Below are 16,174 nucleotides of genomic sequence, written 5' to 3' on the forward strand. Positions count from 1 at the left end.
AGAAGAATCTACATAGGAAGGTAATTTATTTAAACATTTATAGCTAGCACGTATAGAAGAACTAAGATTGTAAAGGAATAAAGAAAGCTTGCAGGATTTATGAGACAGCAGCAAAAGAAATGCTTGCATTATAAAAATCAAGTAAAAATCAAAGTTTATTTGAGAAAATTGTAGCAATATATCTGCATGTGAGGTCAGAGGTTCCCAGTAAGTTTCAGTTCAGATAAAAACAGCATGAAGATAGGATACATATAACCATAACAAATTCAGAACCAAAGAAGATTCTGAAAGCACCAAAGGAACAATGCTTCACATATAAAAGAGGTCCAAGAATTAGGAAGAGACTTCTTTTTCCATTTTTTGTGCCAGTCCTGGTTTATGTGGGTGATAACCCCTGAACTGTTTTGCTCAAGGCTTGTGTCTACCGCTTGAGCCACAGATCCATTGCCTATTTATTTGGTGCTTAATTGGAGATAAGAGTCTCATGGACTATTTTATTTTATCCTGCCCGGGCTGGCTTAGAACTGCTATCCTCAGATCTCAGCCTCCTGAACAGCTAGGATTACAAGTGAGAGCCACTGGCACCAGTAAAAGAGGACACTTCTTAAGTAGAAGACTTTGGGGTCAAAGAGAATGGAATGATAAATTTAGCCTGTGAAATAAAGGACTATAAAGAAAGAACCCAGCAGACTACCAGCCAAGATTCTTTAACTTGGTAACACTGTCCTTCAGAAACAGATAAAGTTTTCATAGAAATTAAATCAGATATTTAAGTACTGGACTGCTCTTAAAAGAAGTACTACCAAGAATTCTTTTATGTGAGGCTATATTGGCATTTGAAATCTAGGCCTTGTGTTTGGTAGGCAGGTGATCTACTACTTGTGCCATGCCTCCAGCCTGGGAAATTTTCAAGCTGAAAAGAAAGTTTTCTAATTTGTAGCATAAAAATAGATGAAAAATTGAATTAAATAGTATGTTAAATGCACGGCCTAATTTAGAATGTTCCTAATTCTATGGTAGTGGTGTATAGGTCACATATCTTTAAAATGTTAAAGCACAACCTCTTCAGATAGTAGCAACAGCAATAATAGTTATGACACCAAAAATGTAAAAAATAAATGGAGAATAAATGATGAGTTTTTTATGCAATCACATGTTAAAATTGTTAATAGTAATAGTACTGGGACAAACAAACAACCATGAAAACCAAAGGTCAGGACCACGTGATAGGTCACTTGACAAGGTAGGGGTTTAATCACCAGTACTGTAGGAAAAACATACCAGTCACCCCCTCTCAAATGTAGTTGAACGTATCATACTTTCTGACATGAAAGTGCACTATGAAAGCTGTAGGCTAGCACAGCATAAAATTCCACACATAAACAAAATGGATGCAATAAAGATCCTAGAAATAAGTACACATAATTTCAGTTGATTTTTTTTTTTTTGATATAGTTGTTAAGCACATACAAAGCATAACAAAAAATGGTGTTCGGAAGACTGGATATCACATGGAGAAGAATGAAATTGTACTGTCTTGGCTCATACCCTATAACAGAGCCCAACTCAGAATAGCTTAAACACACAAATAGGAACTGGAACTAAAAGTAAAAGAAGATAGAGGAAAAAGGTCTAATTTTGGTTGCAACTTTTTTTTTTTTAACTACAACCCCAAAGAACAGGCAAGTAAACCCAACATAGTTTGTATCTACCAAATGAAAAAGCAGCTGCACAGGCCAAAGATACAATCAAGAATGAAGAGGCAGCCTGTGGAGTGAAAGCATTTGCAGCTGCACATCTGAGAAGAGCTACAACATAAGGAACGCTAAATCACACAGTAGCATGAGAGTTACCCATCGAAGAAATGGGCAAAGGACCTTGGTAGATATTCCTCAAAAGAAGTAATAACAAATGACTAACTGGTGAATGCAAACAAAAATCATAATCATTTAGGGAATGCTAATGAAAACAATGAGATGTCACCTTACACCTATTAAGAGTTTACTTGTATTCCTCATACCTGTTCAAATAAACATCCATGTTGGTAAGGATGTGGCGAAAAGAGAAACCTTGCGTTCAGTGCAGCAGTTACAGAGAAAAATCATATGGAACTTCCTCCAAAAAATGATAGAATTGACAAGATTCAGCATACTTACTGTTGGATATGTAGTCCAAGGAAATCAAATAAAATCAAATTGGCATGTTGCAAAAGGTATATGGCATTGCAGCATTAGTCACAATAGTCAAGAAAATTTAAAAGTAAGTGTTCATTGCTGGATGAATAGGTTTAAAATTTGTCCAGTAATATACATGTTATACTACGCAACTGAAATCCTGTCTTTTCCTGACATGGATGGAAGCTGAGGTTGCTGTGTTAAAGTCAGGTACAAGGGGAAAATACTGCGTGATATTACCTGGATGTGGACTGTCAAAAGGGTAATTTATTTTTTTGTTTTTTTGTTTTTTGGGTCCGGTAATGGGGCCTGAACTCTGGGCCTGGGCGCTGTCCCTCAGCTCTTCAGCTCAAGGCTAGCGCTCTACCACTTGAGCCACAGCACCACTTCCGGCTTTTTTCTTTTTGCTTATGTGGTGCTGAGGAATCCAACCCAGGGCCTCTGGCATGCATGGCATGCGTTCTACCACTGAGCCACCTTCCCAGCCCCAAAAGGGTAATTTAGAAATAGAGAGTAGAATATTGGTTAGTGGGGGCAGCAGAGATGTTGGAAAAGGGAGGAAAAAATTAGAAATTGATTCATATTTATTGTACTGCATGATGATTTGTAGTTACTAACTGTATTGTCTTGAAAATCACTAAGAAACGTGTTTATCAAGAAACTGCTGTGTATATGTTACATAAATTAACTTGCTGTATCATGTTACATGTGGCAAATATATACATTTCTTGTCAATTCGAAAAAAATAAAGAAAATTGAAAAAAATCTGGTGTCATGGTATTTTGGAAAGATGTTGTATGAGTAAATTTTTTAACTGTCTATTTTTTTCTATACAAATAGATCCTTGTGTTAATAACTCTATAAATGCTGTTCTAAAGCTTTATAATTACCTTACGTTAGTTATGGGAGAGGATATTTTATTGTTACCTTTCTACCCATTTACAGTGGATTCCATCAGCCTCACTCCTTGGTCATTCTGCCTTTCTCTGTCCTAGAACATTTTCAGCAGTTTTCACTGTTCTATTTTCAAATAATTTATTTCAACTGTATTCAACATCTTCATCCTCCTCATTAGCCTGGCCATTTGCCATTTGAACCTTCCTCTAATAGACTAGTTTTCTTTTTCTACCTCTTTCTTCTACTGATAAATGAGGTTGTTCATGCTGTTTTTGTATATATTTGCATTGTATAAAAATAATGACTATTCTATTTTACCCTTATTTCTCTTCTCTTCTAAAATGTTTCTTAGCTTGATATTCGTACTGTTTTAAATAATTGACACACATGTATATATATACCTATATACATATGCATGCATGTATAACATATGTATGTTCATATCTAGGAATATATGTCTTTTAAGTCTAGTTTGCCCATAGAAATGAAAACATAGGGTTATTTCTTTCTTTCTTTTTTTTTTTTTTTTTGAGCTTTAGTTTTCCTCATTTTCTCCAATTGCATCACATTTCATTTCTCTTTTTATTTTTGGTTGGTGGTGGGGCTTAAACTCAGGGCCTGGGCACTGCCCCTGAGCTTTATATGCTCAAGGCTAGGACTCTACCACTTTGAGCCACAGTTTTCTGGTGGATATTTGGAGACAGTGGTCCTGACTGGCTGGCTTTGAACTTTGATGCTCAAGATCTCAGCCTTCTGAGCAGCTAGGATTACAATCATGAGCCACCAGTGCCTGGCTACATTTTCTTTATGTGCCTGTTTAATACTCCCCATCTTAGGTAGGTTATGAGTTTCTAAAATAGAACTTATTCTCTGTTTTATCTTAGGAGGTGGACACTGTCTTTAAAACAGGGAATTAGGAAAATGGGCTTAGGAGTTTTAAGAGTCTTAACACTGCACATAAAAATGTTGCAGCATAAGAAGTACCTTTGAGAAAGAGCCAACCTGTATTGAAATCTTAAGAGGCTGAAGAACCTTTATATAAAGCAGTTGAAGATGGCTTTTTAGAGATCTTGGAGGAGTCAGGAAGATGACTCCAGACTAAATGCAAGAGTTTAAATGAAACTTGGATTTATAGTAAAAATTAAGGATGTTGACATGAGCTATGATAGATTTGTCACTTAATCTCTGGCATAAGCCCAAGTTTATTAAAGAAGCTCTCATAGTGCTTATTTTGACCATGTTAAAATAGAGCAACAGCAAAGTAGACCTACCATGTCCCATCAGGGCAGTGTAAGGTCCTAGTCATAAGTCCTGTGGGGACACAGTTGTAAGCCTTCACATCTGCCAACATATCTTGAGTTTCTATACATGTAGAAACTGTAACTAGGCAGCACTTTAGTGAGTAAGATCCAGGTTTGTTCCACCATAATATTGTCTTAATAGGTATTTTACCTGGAAATAAGTGAAGGTTCATTAATGACAGTATCTCCTGTTCATCCAGGCATTTTCTTTGCAATTTGATACACATTTGCATCTGTCATATCTCAAATACATTTACAGATACACTGAATGTATGTGAAATAATAATTTCTGCTGTTGCTTGTAATTTTTGCACTTGCTAGTTAGGCACTCTACCACTTGAGAAACACCTCCAGCCCCTTTCACATTGGTTCTGGCCCAGGCTTCAATTCTACTTAGGCTACCTTGTTGGTAGGAAGACTGGTACACACCATCGTGCCCAGCCATAGCGTTTCCCCATAGCTGGTAAAGTGGGTGTGCACCACTATGCCCAGTCATTGGTTGAGATGAGCCTTACAAACTTTTTTTTTGACCTGGAGTGGTCTCAAACTATGACCTCCTATTTGCCTCCCAAGTAGTTAGAATTAAAGATTTGAGCCATTGCTTCTAGCACTTACTACTTTTTTTAATTTTTAAATTTAATTTTTAAATTTAATGCTTCCTATTTCTTGGGACACAAAAGCATAGCAAAGATTATTAACTGCTACTACTTTGGAACAGCCTAGAAATAGAACTAACTTAATGAGATCTTTTTATTTAATTATATGCTTATACCTAGGTTTTTGTTTAAACTAATAACATGTAATACAATCTTTTTGTATGTATTTAGACTTGTGAATTTTCTTAATTTCAGAGTAGTTTGTCAGTAACATCAGGTTTCTCATAATTGCTATTACTACAAATGAAGCAAGGGTAAATGTATCAAGTAACTGGTTTATTAAAACCATATTCTTTAAATAATCTTCAGTGTACTTTAAACGTTGGAACGTCCCCAGACCATTTCTAAAGTTGCTTTTATCCTTTCTAGATAAGAGTTCTGCAGTCTATATTCTTATAACTTTCCGTTATCTGTCTCCAATTCTGATTTGGCTCTACATTTATTCATGCAGCAATTGGATAACTTCTCAGTTAAAAGTACAAAAAGAAAAAAAAATGAAGCAATCAATTTCTAGCCTCTCAAAACTACTTGTCACATTTCCCCCTCCCCACCATATCATTCTCTTCAGTCAAAGCCTTGGAAGCCTTTTTTTTTTTTTAAATTCACATACTTAAGTAATTGACATCCATTTGCCTCCACCTTAATCACACCTTTTTCCATTCCTAGCTGTATTAACCCTGAGTAAAGCTGTCACTTTGGTTTGTTTGTATGGGATAGGGTTTAGGGTCTGAACTCCTGGCCTGGTATTTGCGAGGCATGTATTCGGTTGCTGAGCCATGTCTCTAGCCCTTTTTTGCACTGACTGGTCTTGTTTCTTGCTGTAGCAGGGAAAACAGATGTGAGCCACCATTCCTAGCTTGTTCCATTGAGATGGAGTCTCACAGACTTTCTGCCTAGGCTTGGCTGGAGCTGTGGTCATTCTTACCTCAGCATACCAGTTAGCTAAGGTTACAGGTATGAGCCACTGGGCCAATTAAGGCCATCATCTTTTACTGAAAGAATTTTCCAGTAGTAGTCTTGTCCTTGGCTGGGTAATAGGTTGCCTGCCCATCACCATAGCTACTCCATAGATGAAGTAGGAGGATTGCAGTCTGAGGCCTGTATAGGCCAAAATGTGACGCTCTGTTAAAAAGAAATTAAAGCACGAAGGTCTGGGACAGTAGCACAAGTGGTAGTGGCCTGGATTCAATCCTCACTCCTCCCTACCACTCCCCTCAAAAGTCTCTCTTTGCATTCTCTAATAAATACATTGTTATATTATGTTTCCTATACTCCATCCCTTTCAAAGACTTCTATTTCTCTCAAAATAATACCTAGAAGTCTACTTGGCCCCCAGTTAACTTGTTTTCCTTTCACTAACTCATTGTTGTATGCATGGGATTTATGCTCTTGCCCCTACATCTTTGTGTTCTTATGACTTGTACCTACAGTGTGTTGTCATTCTTGATGGTATCCACAGTCTCCATTCTCATTTTTTTGGCCAGCCCTGGGGCTTGAACTCAGGGCCTGGGCACTGTCCCTGAGCTTTTTGCTCAAGGCTAGCACTCTACTACTTGAGCCACAGAGCCACTTCTGGCCTTTTCTGTTTATGTGGTACTGAGGAATCGAACCCACGGTCTCAAGCATGCTAGGCAAGCACTCTACTGCTAAGCCACATTCCCAGCCTGCTCTTTCTTTTTTTTAATGACTTAATGTCTTTTGCCTTCCCTATTGATTTCTTGCATTGTTTTACTACAGTGGGAGCCTCCTGGGACATATAAGAGGTTAATTCACAGTGTTATCTATCTAGGCATCATCAGAGGAGAGAGAGATGTTTATTGAGGCTCTCAGTAATTTATTAGCTTCTAAGTACAAGACAGTAATGAGATCTATTTACTAAATGAGCAGTTCTAATAAGGTGTGATGGTGAAGTAATGGAGAAGGTACATGGCTGTGGACACAGTCAACAAGGATACCAAGGTGAATCCTCCAGGATGGTGATTGGGCACAAGGAAAGACAATAGTGTACTAGGCAGGAGGCAAGACACTTTTTAGGCCTGGAATCAAAGAAGACATCAGAGCTAGCTAGTTCACTGAACTGTACAGGCAGTTCTTACTGATGGAATGTAGGGCCTGGCAATGAGAGGAGGCATGGAAATTATAGTTAGGAAACTACAACTCGATCATGAAAGATCTTGACCAAGTGTTAAAGTTCTTGGTTTTCTCTCACAGAAGACACGGGAGACAGGTGAAAGGCCTTGGGCACTCTGTTCTTTCTACCACATGAAACATTTAGACCTCTACCTTCCATTTTAAATATGAGAGACTTATGTTCTGGTTTACATTAGTTGAACTTGTGTCTGAACCTTCTCAGAAGTTAGATTGTGTAAAATCTGGTTTATTCTGTTGAAATTAATCTTAGGGGTTTGATTTCAGGATCTCACACTTGCTCTTGGCAGGTAATTGAACCATTCACCTACATCTTTTTTTTTCCCCTAAGTTATTTTCTTGCTTTTTCCCTGAGACCAGTCTCAAATGCCAGGCCTCCTACTTAGGCCCTTGAATAGTTGGGGTTATAACAGCACTGTGCCAAGAATGTGCTAAATCTTGATGAGTGTTTTATTGGCAGTGTTTGTTTTTGCTTTTTCAGAGCCTGGAACATGCTGGGCAGTTGGTCTACCACTGAGCTGTATCCCCAACCTTGTCCTCCCTCCCTTCCCCCCCACCCCCCAAGTCCTGGGGCTTGAACACAGCCTGGTTGCTGTCCCTGAGCTTCTTTTGCTCAAGGATAGCACTCTACCACTTGAGCTACACAACGCCACTTCCAGCTTTTTCTGTGTCTGTGGTAGTGAAGAATTGAACCCAGGGCTTCATGCATGCCAGGCAAGCACTCTACCACTAAGCTACATTCCCAGCCAGGTCCTTTTGTCAAGGTTGGACCTCCCAACTCCTGTATCTGCCTGGGGTTATAGAAGTGTACCAACACTCTGGGTCCTTAATATACCATCTTCTGGCACTATTCCTTTATCCTGTTGCTGATAAAGAAACTTAGGTGTTATAGTCAGCATTTCCTGCTTAGATACATTCTACAAATTACTTACCTTTAAGTACTTCGACCATAGCCTCTTCATTCTTGCTAGTTCTTCATTCTTTTCCTGGATGGGCTTTGCAGTGGTTACCACCTAACTGGATTGCCTTCATCCAGTTCTATCTATTTTGTCCACATTTAGAACACTTTGTAGAGGCAAACTGGATTAGTCACTTCCCTGCTGAAAACCCATTAGTGACTAGCTTCATTGATTACTATTTAGTGGTTTATTGAGTGTGTGAAATGTCTGATACGAGTAAGCATCTGTTTACTTTTAAGGGAATATAATTAGCTTTTATTTCACTGTTGACAAAAATGAAAATTTGTCATTGGTGGTGAGGCTTCCCATGATCTGGCATCTTCCCTTTGTTGTTTTCATATTTATTGAGCATGTCCTTGAACTAAACTGCTGCTGTTATCCTATAAGTACCATGTTTGCAAATCTGTTTGTTCACACATACTCCTCTGTCTGAACATTTTTCCCACTCTTTGTATCATCAATTCCAAGCCATCTCTAGTGCTCCACCTCTGCAGAGTTGCCTCTCTTTGTATTGCATGCTTCTACAGGCATGACCATGGCATTACAGTCATTGGTCTTTGTCCTTTAAATATAATGTCATTAAGGAGCTCATTTCATATTGCTTGTTGACCTGGGATCTTGATTCTCAGAATGATTTTGATCTGTACTGAAGGAGACATTTTGAAGTCATGTGGTTATTAAACTGAAAGAAGATGCAACTGTCCAGAGAAGAAGTATCTAATAGTAGATAAATCCCAGGGGAGTAAATGTGTTTCTAGAAACGATATGTGTCTAGAAAGGAAGTGTTTGAAAGCCAAAGAGAAAGAAAAGCAAGAAATAGTGTCCTAAAAGCCTGAAGTCAGTATTTTTTTCAAAAGTCTGTATTTCTTCCTTAGTATAAGTCAATTAAAATAAGTATGAAAAGGACTGACAGTAGCCAAAAGTTACAGAAGCTGAGTATTGGAAGCTACTTTTTTCTCCCACACTCTGTTCTTGTCCCCATACCCTGGTTCACTGCACCTGTAAGCATAAAAATTATTTCTTTCAGCATAAATACTGCTTTTTGAAGGTTCATGTCTTCTGGAACGTCCGTCTTGTATCTTTTTTAGTTGTTGGGAGATTGATGTGTGAACCTTACTAACTTGTCTTTTGTCACCTGTGTTTATTATTGCCAATCATCTCTGTGTCAACAATTTTATTTGCAATAGACCTCATCTGGGCCTCACTGTGGCTTCCTACATCCCCAGTGGTGTCAAACTTTTAATGAAAACACCCACCTTAGTTTATGAAGTCTTTGGATCTTTGGTTATGTTTCTCAAATTGCTTTCTGTTACTTCATTTCTTCTTCCTTTTCCTGGGCTCCAGTAATCTCTTCCATTTGCAATCCTGTATTTTACCTACTTTCTCACCTTTACGATGCAAACCCAAGAGCTGTAATAAATAATACTGGTTGACATGTTCCTTTTCCAGGGTGTACCAGATACGTACTAGAAGAAAGGTTTTGTCAGTTTTTGAGGTAGAGAAATTAATGAATGCCAGTTTAAAAATTAAGTAAAAAACAATTTATCACATTAATGATTTTAGTAGTAAGGTAGTATTAGCTGTATATGCATTATTTATTGTGTGGCAGATTTCTAGAATTTTTTTCATCTTCTAAAACAACTGAAAATGTGCATTTATAGAATAACTACTGTTCTTTTCCCTTCATGGCGTATGATACTATCCCCTCAGCCACTATGGGAATGGCTATGATTATTGTTTTAAATGCTGGGAAAGAAGAATTTTCTGGAGAACATATGTACATATGATGCTTTCTGGCTCAAAATTAATTCATTAAAAAAATACCTATTAAGATTATTTTTTTGAAATGCAGGGGATTGAACACTGAGGATTGTGTGGGTTAGGCAGTGCTTTACCATTGAGCATTTGTTCTTAAGGGGCATTCTGATCGTGGCTTGAGGAATTTGCACCTTTCATACTGGTTATCAAATTTAGGTACCTAACTAGGTACATTCATTGAATTTTTTTAATTAACCTTTCCCCACCCCCACCCTTGTTTTTTTTTCTGGTCCTGGGGCTTGTATTCAGTGGCCAGCCCCTGTCCTGAAGCTTTTTTTTTCTCAGGGCTAAAACTTGGTTAATTGGTGATAAGAGTCTCAGCAGGCTTTGATTAATCTTACATGGGAACTGTATTGAAGTTTCCTCCTTTATTTCTAGTATTACTATTTTTTAGCACTTTGTCTCTTTCTTAGACTGGCTAGAGGTTTATTGTTTTTATTGATTGTTTTAACGAGCCAGTTTTTTAATTTTTTTTTCTGTTGATATTTTATTTCAATGATTTCTTACTGTTATTTTTTTCTACTTGCTTTTAATTTAATCATCTTTTGTTAGTTTCCTTAGAAGATGCTAGCTTACATGATTTTAGATCTTCTTTTCTATATATACACGAACTTCAATTTCCTTGAAGCAATGTATTCCATAAATTCTAGTAGGTTGCACTTCCTTTTTCATTTAAGTGGTTTTGAGTTTCTTGAGCTTTCTTCTTTATGAATTATGTGGAAGCATTTTTCTCAATCTGCCAATATTTTGTAATATTCTAGCTATCTGTAACTCATTTCTTGTTTATTTCAGGTGTGGTCTTAGAGTGAACATTGCATTTCTGTTATTAATGCCTTAGGGTTCAAAATGTAGGCTATCGTAAACATAAACATGCTCTTTGTGAGCATGAGAAGATGAAGTAATCTGCCATTGTTGGATATAGTGGCTTGCAGATATCAGTTATAGTTGACCCATATTTTTCTTGCTGAATTAACCCTCTAATCATTGCCTCATTTCTTTATCTCACAGAAGCTTTTGATTCCTGTATGCTTTTGGATACTAGTTATATGCAATATTTTTTTCCGTTCCTCTTGTTTAGTCTTTAGGTAAATTCTTGTAAGCATCATATTGATACATTTTTTATTTTTTGGTCTCTCTTGGGGCTTGAACTCTGGGCCTGGACACTGTCCCTCAGCTCTTCAGCTCAAGGGAAGCACTCTACCACTTGCCACAGCGCCACTTCCGGCTTTTTTCTTTTTGCTTATGTGGTGTTTGAGGAATCGAACCCAGGGCCTCAGGCATGCAAGGGAAGCACTCTACCACTGAGCCACCTTCCCAGCCCTGTTGATACATTTTTAAAGACAGTTTTTGTTTTACACACTTAGTCTTAAGGAGAGTATTTAATTCATTCACATGAGTAATAAACCTACTTTCATCCCTTGCTCCTCACATTTTGAATTTCTGATATCTCTGATATCTTTTCTTAGCATATTAATGGGGCTAATATTTTAGTCATTTTGTTTTTCATCTTTATGCTAAAGTATCAGTGGCTACATGTCATGTTAGTGCATTCTGAATTTGTATGTTTACTTACTCTTTTTTTTTTTTTTTTTTGGGGGGTCCGGTCATGGAGCCTGAACTCTGGGCCTGGGCGCTGTCCCTCAGCTCTTCAGCTCAAGGCTAGCACTCTACCACTTGAGCCACAGTGCCACTTCCGGCTTTTTTCTTTTTGCTTATGTGGTGCTGAGGAATCGAACCCAGGGCCTCGAGCATGCAAGGCAAGCGCTCTACCACTGAGCCACCTTCCCAGCCCACTGTTTACTTACTCTTGCTAGTGAGGTTTATACTTTGCAGCACTTTTTTTCTCTCAGTCCCTGTTTGACTCTTTCTTAAACCTTCCTCCCTCTCCCTTTTCCCCTCTTGTCTAGTTAGAACCTTGAGGACGGTTTGGAGGTGTGGCTTGATAGCCAGTGAGTGAAAGAAAACATTGGGTATTGAGTTCGAGGTCCTGTCTTGGACTCTCTCCCTCCCCCCCCCCCCAAAAAAAAAATAATCTGAGGATTTTTTTTTGTCTGCTTGGGCTGGCTCCAGACCTTGGTTTCTTAGATTTTATGGCCTCCTAAGGAGCTAGGATTTATAGCTGTGAGCTACTGGTGCCAGTTTCAATGTTTTCTTCTGATTTGCTAATTTGTCTTTATGTTTGAAAAACTCCCTTTCGCTTTTCTTTTAGGCCATATCTGTGGTGAGAAATTGTCACAGCTTTGTTTTTCTTGGAAAGTCTCCATCTGTCCTTCATGTCCAAGAAAATATTCTTAGAAAATTGAAAAATGTTTTCCTTCTAGAGTGTTAAAATCTCATTTCTCTCTCCCATAGTCTGTAACAGTTTTTTTCTGAGAAGTCTGTTGTCAGGCACATGTCATATATGTAATGTATTTTATCTTCCTTTATGAATCCTCTATCTTAAATCTTTGAGAGCTTGACTATAATAAGTCTTGGTATAGACTAGCTTGAAGTGAATTTGACTAGTGATTTCTGATGTTGTAGATGGACATTTGTATAGCCTTCTAGGATTGAAATTTTTTCTTATAGCATCTCTTTGAACAATTTTTGTGTCATTGTCATTCTCTACTTCTTGTTGGACCTCAGTAACTTGAATGGTTTGTTCTTTTAATGCTATTTCAGCATTTCTGTGAGATTTCTTCTTTCTTATTAATTCTGGTTCTCTCCCCCCCTACACACACACCTTTTTTGTCTCATTAAGTATCCCAGGCTGGATTCCAGCTGGGTATGCAGTCCTTTCTGGCTTCAGATTTGGGGGCGGGGAGAGTCCAAGACAGGACCTCGAACTCAATACCCAATGTTTTCTTTCACTCACTGGCTATCAAGCCACACCTCCAAACCGTCCTCAATGTCAGATTGGGGATAGTGGAAGGTGTACACTATGAGCTCCTGTTTTAGGCTACTGCGTCTTTGTGGAGTCTGGACAGTTGTGAAAACTGTGGTTAAAACTGACATTGTTACGTACTATCTGGCACCATCTTGAAAGCACTGCTAGAGTGTGTTCTGGCCTGGAGCTAAGTGCCCACAGAGATCTCCTTCAGACTGTGGTCATTCCAGCACACTATTCACGTGTGTGACCATGGCTCAGCCCCAGTGCTCAGACCTAGGTTCAGCACTTGAGCCATGCCTGCAGCCTGATTTTTTGCTATTCATTTGGAGATTGCAGTCTTGTATACTTCTGCCTGGACTGTCTTTGAATCATATCCTCAAGCTCTCTTGAGTACCTCTTGCCTGAGCCACTGGTGTCTGGCTCAGATTTTATTTTACTTTTTTGAGGGTGCACCTGTGCATCTTCCCAAGGTTTACCTTTCTCTCATTGCTCCACTGACGAGTAAACTTTCTTTTCCCTATCATTTAGTGTTTTGTGCTAGGCTTTGTTTGTTTCCTAAATCAAGTTGTGTTCAGTATTGGCAGATGTCACCTGGTGTTTAGTACTATTACTGTTGCTTTCCCTTGCTTTTGTTCATTCCACTGCCCTCCCTGAACCAGGACTCAGGCTCAGTGTTGCATAGACTTAAGAAGGTGCTGTCTTTATCTGCCACCATTGAATTTTATGCGTTCTCATACGTTTGTGTACTTCTTTTCCTTCTGCTTCTATATTTAGGACTCTTAATCATTTCTTTTAGAGTTGATAGGGTGATGAATTTCGTCAGCTTTTGCTTGTCTGAGACTTTCTCCTTTATTTCTGAAGATTAACTTTGATGTATATAATATTATTGACTGGCAGAGTTTTTAGTTGTTTTTTTGTTGTTGTTGTTGTTGTTTTGTCTTTCAGAATTTAGAACTCTAAATATTTCATCCCATCTGCTTCTGGTCTTAAGGTGATTCTGAATAGTCTTTGCTTAGTCAATGAGGAGTTCCTATGTATGATTTGACATGTTTCTCCTGCTACTCTTAGAATTGTCTCATTGTCCTGTAACAGCTTTCTTTCTTTCTTTCTTTCTTTTTTGTTTTTTTGTTCAGTTGTGGGCCTGAACTCTGGGCCTGGGCACTGTCCCTCAGCTCTTCAGCTCAAGGCTAGTGCTCTACCACTTGAGCCACAGCGCCACTCCCGGTTTTTTTTTGTGTATGTGGTGCTGAGGAATTGAACCCAGGGCCTCATACATGCAAGGCAAGCACTCTACCACTGAGCCACCTTCCCAGCCCACAGCTTTCTTATAATATGCCTTCGTACATCATCTTTTTGGATTGAATATAACTGGGTTCTTTTAGTTTTATCTGTCTGGGTGTCCGTATCTGTCCTGTGATCTGGGAAGGTTTCAATTACTAACTTTTTATGCCTTCCTTCCTCTTGTCTCTTGAGATAGTCCATAATATAATTATTTGTCTTGTAGTTACTGTTGAATTTCTTATTCTTTGATCTTTTTTCTTTGTTCTCTGATTGCTTAATCAAAAGCATGTTTTTCAAGCTCAGGAAATCTTCTGTTGCATCTAGTGTCTTGTCATTCCTGGTTATAGTTCCTAATTTCATCCAGTTATTTAAGTACAATATTAATTTTGTTCTTTTGCCATCACTTTGTTGAATTTCTCATTTGTATCATGATTTTTTTTCTGATCTCCTTAAATAGTTTGTAGCTTCCTGAGATCATTAATTTCTCCAAGTCCTTTGTAAGTGGCAGTTTTAAAATTTCTTTCTCTTTGGGGATTGTTACAGGAGAATTATTATGTTCCCTTGGTGTCATGTTTCCTAGGTTTCTCGTGTTTCTTACATATTTACGTAGATACCAGTGCTTCTAGTGTGATAGTTGTTCTTTACATTTTTAGGTCTCCTCATTAAATTTCTCTGTTTTCTGGTGAACTAGTGCTAATGTATTGTTGGGTATAATAAGAGTGTTGGTTTTGATTTGTTTTGATTCTGTGCAGTACTGTGATCTGCAGTTTCTTCAGATGTAATCCTCTCATGGCTGCCTGCAGCTGTCTCTGTCTTCTAGGCTGAGCATATTTGTGTTTGCAGTGGCAGGAGACTGTTGGTGCTGTGGTTGCTGTGTGAGTCTGTCTGCTGCTGCTTGATACCAGTTGGAGTAGGCTCTCTGAGAGGATGATGAGACCTTTGTCTGCCTGGCTGTGAAGTCTGACGTAGGCACACATAGACATATGAGGGCACCACCAGGGTGTCAGCTTTCTCTCAGTGGAAGTCCACTAGGTTCCAGGATTATGTGGTAATGCGTGGGTTTAGTAGCTGGAAATTCTGCTTGCTGAACCTAGGATCTGAGCACTGGGGCTGAGCCATGGCCACACACGTGAGTAGTGTGCTGGAATGACCACAGTCTGAAGGAGATCTTTGTGGGCACTTAGCTCCAGGCCAGAACACACTCTAGCAGTGCTTTCAAGATGGTGCCAGATAGTAAGCAACAACGTCAGATTGGGGACAGTGGAAGGTGTACACTATGAGCTCCTGTTTTAGAGTCTGGACAGTTGTCAAAACTGTTGAGAGTCTACCAGGGTTGTGGGAGTCGGCTGCAGACATCGGCAGCGGCATTGGGTGCTGTTGTACGTCTCTAGCTTACCTTTGCTTGTGTCAGGAGAAGTCATTTTTCTTGGCTCCTCTGCAGATCTGAGAGGGACAGACATTGTTAGACAGGCAATATATCTCACGCTTCTCTATGTTGCTTTCCTGGGTTTTGCTATTCCGCAGGAGTTGCGCCACCATTCTAGCACACATCCCAGTTATTCCAGTTGGGATACGGTTTGCTTTCCCTCCCTCCCTCCCTACTCAGTCCTTCCTTCCTCCTTCCCTCCCTCGCTGACTCTCTTCTTTCCTCCTTCCTTCTTTTCCTACCTTCTTTCCTCTCCTTTTTCCCTCTACTCATATCCTCCCACATTGAAAAAATAATATAGCTATATGAATATGTTCATATTATTTATGACCTATTTAATAATTTAAGGCAAAACCATACAATTCCCTCCAACATTTCAAAATTTAAAAAGTGTCTAGCCTTGGTTCTCCTGCCTCAACTGGGATTGTAGGTGTGAGCAGCCACAGTGGGCTAGCTTGTATTGTGTTTTTTTCTTGTAGTAACTTTATGTGGTTTTGATATCTAAATAATTCTGACCTCGGAAGTGGCGCTGTGGCTCAAGTGGCAAAGCGCTAGCCTTGAGCTGAAGGGCTGAGGGACAGCGCCCAGGCCCAGAGTTTAGGCCCCACTACAGACATTAAAATAAATAAATAAATTCTGTCCTCA

At 38.9% G+C, this 16,174-nt stretch overlaps 1 protein-coding gene across 6 annotated transcripts in view; it reads left to right on the forward strand.

Annotated features, from left to right (window-relative positions):
- The window catches only part of Ube3a (ubiquitin protein ligase E3A), an 81,900-nt gene that overhangs the window by 32,157 nt on the left and 33,569 nt on the right, over nt 1-16,174 (forward strand). The gene's annotated exons all lie outside the window — the stretch shown is intronic.

The sequence above is a fragment of the Dipodomys merriami genome, unplaced genomic scaffold (genome assembly GCF_024711535.1).
Source record: "Dipodomys merriami isolate MVZ:Mamm:240054 unplaced genomic scaffold, mDipMer1.0.p SCAF_33, whole genome shotgun sequence".
NCBI classification, from domain to species: Eukaryota; Metazoa; Chordata; class Mammalia; order Rodentia; family Heteromyidae; genus Dipodomys; species Dipodomys merriami.